A 9,282-nucleotide genomic window follows, 5' to 3' on the forward strand; every position below is an offset into this window, starting at 1 on the left:
TAGTGTTTATTTTCATTTCTTAATAACTTGAGTTTAGGGACTTATCCCCTGATTTCCCATTGTAAGGGAGGAAGATTTAGTTTTCTGCCCTCAGTGTACACACTTTCCCACCTATCCCCAGCCCTTCAATGTGGTCCTAACATTGAATAAGTAACCAGTCTGTCCATTATTATGTCTGAGTTCTTGCACAAGTTTTTGTCTTCCCTGGAGTCAATAACTGCTCTCCCTACCACTTCTGCTTTATTTCCTGTGACTTTATTACTACTCTAACCCCTCCCCAGTTGCTAAAGATCTCAAGATGCTCTTATAATTTTGTCTGATGCCTCTCTTCTGAAGCCTCCTGACCTTGAATCTGGAGCCATTGCTCCCTCACCTGTGCACAGCTTCCTGCATCTCCCTTCAACATCATATTGAGGATCCTGGGTTGGCTGCATTTCTTTGTCTTTTGTCTTCCCTCCTAATTTACTTCATTTTGATGAAACATCATCTAGTAATTTCCTGAGTAAAGGTACCTGTAAGTTAAATCTTTTAAGTTGAATATCTGGAAATATCATCCCACTTTCACAATTAAGAGTTTTGCTAAGTAAAGGATTCTTGAGTGGAAATAATTTTACTTAGGAATTTCAAAGGATGGCTCCACTGCCGTCTGGCTTCCATCTTTGCTGTTGAGAATTCTTGTGGACCTTGGTTCCTGATCCTTTGATTGTGACATGCTGTTTACTAGAGGTTTGGGGGTTTTATCTATGTCCTCACTTAGATTTCTTGATGTGCCTTTGTATGTTTTTCCCCCTCCTTGTGCTGTATAACTCAATGAGCCTTTTGTGCAAGAGATTTATAGTCTTTTGGTTTGGGGAAATTGTATTGAACTATTTCTCGATTTTTCCCTCCATTTTTTACCTGTTTTCTCAAATTGATTATCTCCAGCCTTCACATACCTCCTGAGTGCATTTATAGAGTACCCATGATATGCCAGAACATTTCTAGGTTATAACAGTGATAAGGGTAACAAAGTTCTGCACTCGTGGAGTTTATATTCTACTGGAGGGAAATAGGCAAATAAGTTAAAGTAAAAAATAAAACAATAATTAGCACCATGGTAAATAGCACTGTGACAGATAGTGACCTGATTATTTTATAATGGGTGATTAGAAAGGTGTTCTCTAAGAAGATGTCATTAAAGCTGTCTTGAGTAGTAGAAAGGAAGGAAGAAGGTGACACCAAGAATGCTGATGTCCTAAGGCAGGGACAAGTGGAGTGCAGAAAGACAGTGTCTGAAGTTTGGTTATGGAAGAGCAGAGAGAGCGCAAGAGATGGAGGTGGACAGGTAGGCAGAGATGAATTCCAGGGCTTTGGGGACCATCCTAAGAGTTTGGATTTCATTTCTTAGTGCAATGAGATGCAACCAAAGCATAAGCAGAGGACTAACATTCAATAAGCAAGTATTGTGCACCTGTTATGTGCCAGGCACTGTTCTTGGCACTTGGGACACATTCCTTTCCTCAAGAAACTTACATTCTAGAAGGGAGTGACAGACAAGAAAAGTAAGTAAAATGAATACAAAATTTATAGCATGTTAGAAAATAAGTGCAATGGGCAAAGAAAAAAAATCTAATCTGTTTATTTGAAGAAATGAATACAAGGGAGGGCTTAGGGAATCTAGAAATAAGGCTTTTGCAAAATGGTGGTTTTGACTTATGTGATAGAAAAAAATGAATGTGAACATGTTTTGAATATGTTTTGATGTTAAGGTCAACAGGACTTGCTTGGAAATAATCAGAAAAAAAAAGAAATGAACTGGGGTTTTGAATAAGGAGACAGATGAAAGTTAAGAAGTAGGTTTAGGAGCAGTAGTAATAAAAGTCAACAGTTCTGTTTTGCTTATGCTACATTTGAGATAATCCACTGGGCATCTAAGTGGAGAAGTCAAGCAGTTAATTGACTATAAGAAATCAGGGCTGGAACAACTGGATTGGGAGGATAGGTAGACAGATGCCACTTAAATTCATGGAATGAGTGTGAAGATCATAACTATAATGGGTCCATACTGATCCTTGGCCTTTGATGTATAGATTGGCCAGGCAAAACTGGCAAAAGGAATAGAAGCCACAGCCAGTTGGGCAGAAAGAGGCCAATAGTAGAAGAGAAGAGCCAATGTTTAAAGGAAGGTATGGCCAACTATGGTGCTCCTGAGAAGTCTTGGAGGTGACAGTAGGAAAGTGATGGCTTTGGCCATGTGGAGAGGATGGAAGATGAAATGGAAAAAACAATTGTAACATTAAAAAAGTTTTAGCAGAAAATGGATGCTAATAGTTGGAACACTAGATGGAGGGCCTGTGGACTGTGTCATATATGGTACCCTCTGCACCCTACCCTGTCCCCTGAAAGGATGATCTCTGTGGAATGTATTAACCAGGGTCTCTTGCCCTCTTTCTTCTAATTGGGCTTAGCTAATGCATCATACCTGCAGGAGATCTAAGGGTGGGAGCAGAGAAGCTGGTGTTCATTCCCCTTTTTGTCCTTTGCCAGGAGTTGGCTAATGCTATTCTCTTCTATCTTAGGCCACAGCTCCTGTTGGAGTCACAGGTCTCCAAGTTCCATCGCTGCTCCTCCCTTACCCTTTCAGAGCTGGGGTCAGTAACTGCACTTGCCAACCCAGGAATGCTTCGCTGTTCCTTGGTTTGCCTTAACCCTACATGCATCTTTTTAAATAGTTCCTCCATTAAATTCTCCTTAATTACTCCTTTTGAGCAGTGGTCATGGTAACAAATTAACTTTCAGGTGGGGGCAATGGAGGAAAAGAGGAGGAAGGTGGAAATGAGACACTGCTGGGTTGAGTGTTTGTGGAACTAAGGAGACTGCTTGTGCTACACATTTTTTAGGAGGATGAGCAAAGAAGGTTCCTTAAAGCCTGGTTATATTTACATTAAATTCTGTGAGAATAAACATAATGAGATAAGATGTAATTATTGAAGTAATCTTTGGGGTGTGATGAAGAGAATGGAGGGAAGAGAAGGAATGGAGAGCATGCTTGACATAGAAGTAATAAGCTGGTTCCCAATCTAGCTCATGGACTTGAGAGACAGTTCTTGAAGAATCTTCCCGAAGGAGTCAGGAACACTTTTGAATAAAAGAAGATTGAATGATGAAATGATGACAAAAGTGCGCTACCGCTTGAGCCACATCCCCAGCCCCAAAAAAATTGTCATAGACTTGTTCTTTCATCTCAATATTTATACCTCTTAGGTCTCTTAATTACCTAGGACCTCCAGTGCAAGGTTGAACAGCAGTCATGATGTCATTCTCATTTTGTTCTTGTTTTTTAATGGGCTGCTTCTATTTTTTAGTTGGAATTATTAAGTATGTTCAATTTGATGTTTGATAGAGTAAGAAAGTTTTAATTCCTAGTTGAAACATTTTCATTAGGAATGAGTATTAAATTATATCAAATGCCTTTCTATTTATATTCAAACAACCATCTTTTTTTCCTCTTATTAATGAATGACATTAATGAATATGTTAGATCATTTTTTCTATTTTGGGACAACAATCATTTAATTTCTGCTTGATTTCATTTATTAATTTTATTTAGAATTTTATGTTTATATTTAAAATAAGGCCAAATTTTTTTTTTTCTCTACATAAAGTGATTTGGTAAGCAGAAATTATCTTCTTTTTCTCCCAAAGTTTTCACAAAATTTGCCCACAAATCAACATGGACATGGTGTTTATTTTTGTTGGGGGGTGGGTTCAGGGGAGAAGGTATTAAATGTTTTATTTCTAATTTTACTTAATGAATGGTTATAGATCTATTTAGGTTTTCCATGTCATCAGGAGTGAATTTGAATAAGTCATTAATATAAGGTTCTGTTTTTTGTTTTTTGGTGGTGCTGGGGATTGAACCCAGGACTTTGTGCCTACAAAGTGAGCACTCTACCAACTGAGTTACATCCCCAGCGCAATATAAGGTTCTTTTTTAAATTTTTTTTTAACATTTATTTTTTAGTTTTCGGTGGACACAACATCTTTATTTTATTTGTATGTGGTGCTGAGGATTGAACCCAGCGCCCCGCGCATGCCAGGCGAGCGCGTTACCACTTGAGCCACATCTCCAGCCCAATATAAGGTTCTTAACAGTGTATTTGGTCCTTTTTTTTAAAAAAATTTCTATTTTTTTTATACTTTTACTGTATCTTGGTCAATTTTGCTGAAGATTTGCTATATTGGTAATCTTTTAAAAAACCAAGTTTTCATTGTTGTTGAATGTTTTGATTATCTTCTTTATTTCACTCATTTTTGTTCATCTCTCTCTTCCTCTTAACTTTTTTTAGGCTTTATTGTTTTTAACTTACTGAGCTAGACATAGTTTAATTTCACTATTTTTTCCTCCAACATATATGTCTAAGACTGAATTTCTTATCTAAGTAATGCTGTGTGGACTAAAAGTTATGTCCACAAAATTCTTTGATACTCTTCTTCCTCTTTGATATTCCTTCCATCTGTACTCAAGAGGGAGAGGAGCTGGAGGATAAGAATTTTATATTCTTTCTTTCTCCTTCATATACTTCACTCCTACCACTTTTATTTCTTCACTAATATATTTTTCCAATCTCCCATTCACCCAATGTACCTATATTTTAATTTTCATTTGTATCAATATCAGATGAATAGTATATAAATATTGAGAGATTCATGTACAAAATTTTCCTTTTTTGAATAATTTTCCCCTATCTTCTGCCCTCTAAATAACCTATTAGTCATTTTGTTCATCTGTGTACACAGTCAATTTAAATAAATGTGTAAATGTTGTACAAAACAACAACAAAATAAAGAGGTAGAGGGGTTGAGGGTGTAGGTGAGTGGAAGAGCCTGCACTTAGCACACGCAAGGCCCTGGGTTCAAGCCTCAGCACCAAAATAACAAAGTGGTAGAGCTTAATTCTGCCTTCCTTGAGTATTAGTTGGACTTAGTGACTTAATCCTGACACATGGAATACTATAGCAGTGATGGCATGTGAACTTGAAATTGGAAATTCTAGCTTCAGATCACTTCAGATCCAGCTGGTATGTTGACTGCAGCTACATTTCAGAATCAGAACCAGAACCACCCAGCTAAGTTGTTCTCTGATTTCTGACCCACAAAAACTGTGAGATAATAAATTTTTATTTACATAGATTCTAAAATTGGGGGTAATATGTTACTATGTAGTAATATGCAAATAATGCAGCTGTTTTATCTACATCAAACTCTGCCAAGTGATATTGTCTTTCAGTTGTAATATTTTGAAATTTTCATTATGATTCTTTGGTCCATGAATAATTTAGAAGTGTTTTAAAGTTTTATGACTGTATAAGCATTCTAAATCATCTTTAACTTTTAATTTTATTACATTGTGATCAGAGATCATTGTCTGCATTATTGACAAGATGAAAATCATTTAGACATTGTTTTATTTTTAAAAAGAGGCCTGTCAGTTATGGCTTTATTATGTCATTGTGCATGGAAGGAGATAGGTACTTTCCAAAACTATAAGCAAGAAGTTTTGCAAGCATTCATATTGTTGGAAAACGTGCTTATTCAAATATTATGCCCAGAGAAATTATCAAACAAGAAAGTTGTTTAATGAAATAGACACTTTCAATGAAATGTTTTATCTGATTCTACAGACCAATGTTGGTATCTGGAAAGAAACTTTTGTTACAAATTAACATTTTCAAGAAGAGATTTAAGATAATGGGAAACAGAATTAGGTGGATTATAGTTACAAATTGCCACACAACTCTATACCCAGAACTGTGATGCTTTCTATTAATGTCCTTGGCAGGATACCTTACAGAACATGCAGGAGGAGAGATGATCACTCTTTGTTTCCTTCTGATACTCCTTTCAGCAGCAGCTGCTACTTGGGAGACCCAACATCCCCAACACTAAGCATAGAAATTCTACTGGCTAATGGCAGGAGAAAAGACAGGCTAGCAGCTTAAAAACTTAAAATAAGATAGAAGAAAGTGGGGGAAAATATTAAACAGAATATGGAGCATGAAATGTTTTACTTTGACAGTGATGTTGATCTACATCTAGGCATTGGTCATTTTCCCGAAATGTTCCACGAGACTCAAAAAGACTATTTCCACCATGAAGTTCAAGGTTCTGTATATGCCCATTAGATAAATCTTTTTATGCAAATATGCCACATCATTATTAGAATTAGAATTCCATGGTTCAAATATTTTAGGTCCTTAGTGATTTTTTTTTGTCTTTAAGTATCAATTGTCAAGAAAGATGTGTTCAAAAATCTGCTACTGTGATTGTTGGTGTATCCAGTTTCCTTTGTGGAATTCTCTTAATCGTTATATTCATTAGAGCTTAGAAGTTTCCAGATAATTTGCTCCTTTTATCAAAATGTTGTATCCTTCTTTCTCCAACCTAATAATACTTCTTTCTTTTTTTCTCTGATACTGATTTATTTACATCAGCTTTTCTTTGGTTATTATTGGCTGATGTATCATTTTTAATCTTTCAGTGTCACTTTTTTTGTTTTCTTGTAAATAGCATAACTGTGTTTTGTTTGTTTGTTTTGTTTCTTTGGTTTTATGTTTTGTCTCTGAAGCTAGGAGTTGGTCTTCTGGCAGATATGAGTTTACTCTGTTTTTTTTACTATGATTATTGATAGAACAATTAATTTCCATCACATTGTCTTATGATTTCTATTTATTTTCTTCTCTCCACCTCCTTCTCCTGTTTGTTAGATTGATTGAGACTTCTTTATCCCATTCTTTCTCTTCTCCTGGTCTTGAACTTAATTCTCTTTCCATTTATCCATAAATGGAAATTTAAATGCATACTTGAATTTAAAAAATAAAGTGTATCTGTGTCACTTTCTCTGAAACAATACAAAACCTTGGAATGCATTAACTTGGATCACCTCCTCATCTGATGTGACATTATCATCATAGCAGCTTTGTCCCACCCTTGTGTTGCTTCCATTTTCTTAAAAACAGTGCTGCGAAGACAGGTTTGTCATTCCCTGAGTATGCACATGCCAGAGTTCCCGTAGGATGAAACTATGGATCACAGAGTGACAACTTTACCAGGTAACGCCAAATTTTTGAGAGTAGTCACACCAATTCACACTTCCCCTGTGGGGTTGAACTGTCTTGTTGTTCGTCATTTTTGGTAATGTCTGCCTTGTGAACATCTATCTGCCTGTCTAGTTGATAAGTATTAGAACACTGTGGTTAAAATTTGCATTTCCTGGGCTGGGGTTGTAGCTCAGCAATAGAGTACTTGCTTAGCACATGTGAGGCACTGGGTTTGATCCTCAGCACCACATAAAAAAATAAATAAATAAAGGTGTTATGTTCATCTACGCCTAAAAATCAATCAGTAAATAAATTTGCATTTTCTGGCTGCTAAGGAGGGTTATGTAGGGTTACTTTTCAGGTTTCCTCTCCTGGTAATGCCACTCAAATGTTTTATCTTTTTCTCTCAGACTATCATTTACATACTCATCTGCAGTCCTTGATGTGCTCTTTTGATTCGAGCCTTTTGTCAGTTGTGTTTATTATCAGTATCTTCTCCCATTTGCAAGTTGTCTTTTCACTCTTTTTAGTGCCTTGGTTATCAGAATTTCTTAACTTTAATGCTGGAGACTTTATTAATCTATACCTTTGTGGGAAGTGCTTTTTTATCATACTTAAGAGATCCCTTCTCTACTTAAAGATATCCTCCTGTATTATCTATTAGAAGATAATATTTTACAGATTTACATTTTACGTTACAGCGTAAAATTTAAGCAAAGTTGCAGTTATTGCTTCACAGATAAAGTTTTATTGGTTTTCCTTCAAATGTTGATTTAACTTTTCTTAAGATGACCCTGAGCACACCATATTTTAGTGTTAAGATTCCAGTTAGCTGCTGCTGCTGTTGTTCCATAGACTTAATACTTCTTCATATTTACTCACATATTTACCAGCTTTTTTGTTCAATAGTTAGGGTTTTTGGGGTTATACTCTTCAGTTTTTGTCTTCCAATGGGAAAAGGAGTCTCGTGTGTGTGTGTGTGTGTGTGTGTGTGTGTGTGTTTTCTATTGTTTGGTTGCATTTTGGAGGGAGGGAGCTAAGCAAGTACTAAGCAAATGCTCTGCCACAGAGCTACACCCCCAGCCCTGCTTCATGTGTTTTAAATTACGTTGTGAGCTCATCTTCAGGAGGTGTCCCAAGGACATTCCAGTGGTGCTTCTGCCAATCAATCCATGTGCAATTACATTTAGTACCAATTTCATGTTTATTTTTTGGCTTTGGGGGATCCTGCATCACAAACCAAAAATTTGTGTGTGTACCAGGCCAGGGTTTCTGTTTCTCAGAAATTTTAGGAAAAGCTCCCCTGCTTTTCTCTCTTCTGCCATGGGGGGGTCTTCCTTCAACCTGGCCTTTCTTTGAATGTGTGGTCTACACAGTGTCCAGGCCTGATGCCAGTCTCAGTTGTGACTGCTTGTTACTGAACCAACATTTCATATGCTGAGTTGTCCAGGATAACTAAAGGCAGAGAGTCTGGTGCAAGGGAGGTATCACACCCCTGTCACTCATGCTGCCTGGATTTTCACAGTTACTTAGGACTTTAAGGCTACAATTCCTCCAGCAAGGCAGTGGTGCTCACCTATGTTCTTGTAAAACTGAAAAATAGTCAACCACTTAACTCACAGTGGCACTGACAGAAACATATTTTTTTGACATTGGCTGGCAATGTGGTAAAGTTCAGGGTGAGTTATGTTCATCAACTGTAAAGTTGGTTCAAGACACGATTCAAAATCCCCCCTAACAAATCCAAAGTGACTCTGAACTTGACCAAAAAAAGAACATAGCAAGGAAGATCATGTGATCCTGACACATGCCATGATATGAGAGAATGAGACTTGTGTGGAACAAATAGTTCCTTCTTTAAAAAAAAAAAAAAAATGAGATTGGGGACTGGAGTTGTGGCTCAGTGGTATAGCACTTGCCTGGCATGTGTGAGGTCCTGGGTTTGATCCTCGGCACCGCACATAAATAAGTAAAAGATCCATTGACAACTAAAGAATATATTTTTAAAAATGAGATTGCCATTTCTCCCTAGGTCTCATTTATTCGAGGAAATAACCCATTTTCTCTACTACTTAAACTTTCTTTATATTGATTGCCTTGTCCTTAAAAGAGTCATTAGATGTCTGCCTAAAGGCAGAAGTGTGAATCTAAGCATTTGGGGGAGATTAAGTAAACATACTAAGGCTACATGACTAAAACATGA

Source organism: Marmota flaviventris, chromosome 6, assembly GCF_047511675.1.
Source record: "Marmota flaviventris isolate mMarFla1 chromosome 6, mMarFla1.hap1, whole genome shotgun sequence".
Classification (NCBI taxonomy): Eukaryota; Metazoa; Chordata; class Mammalia; order Rodentia; family Sciuridae; genus Marmota; species Marmota flaviventris.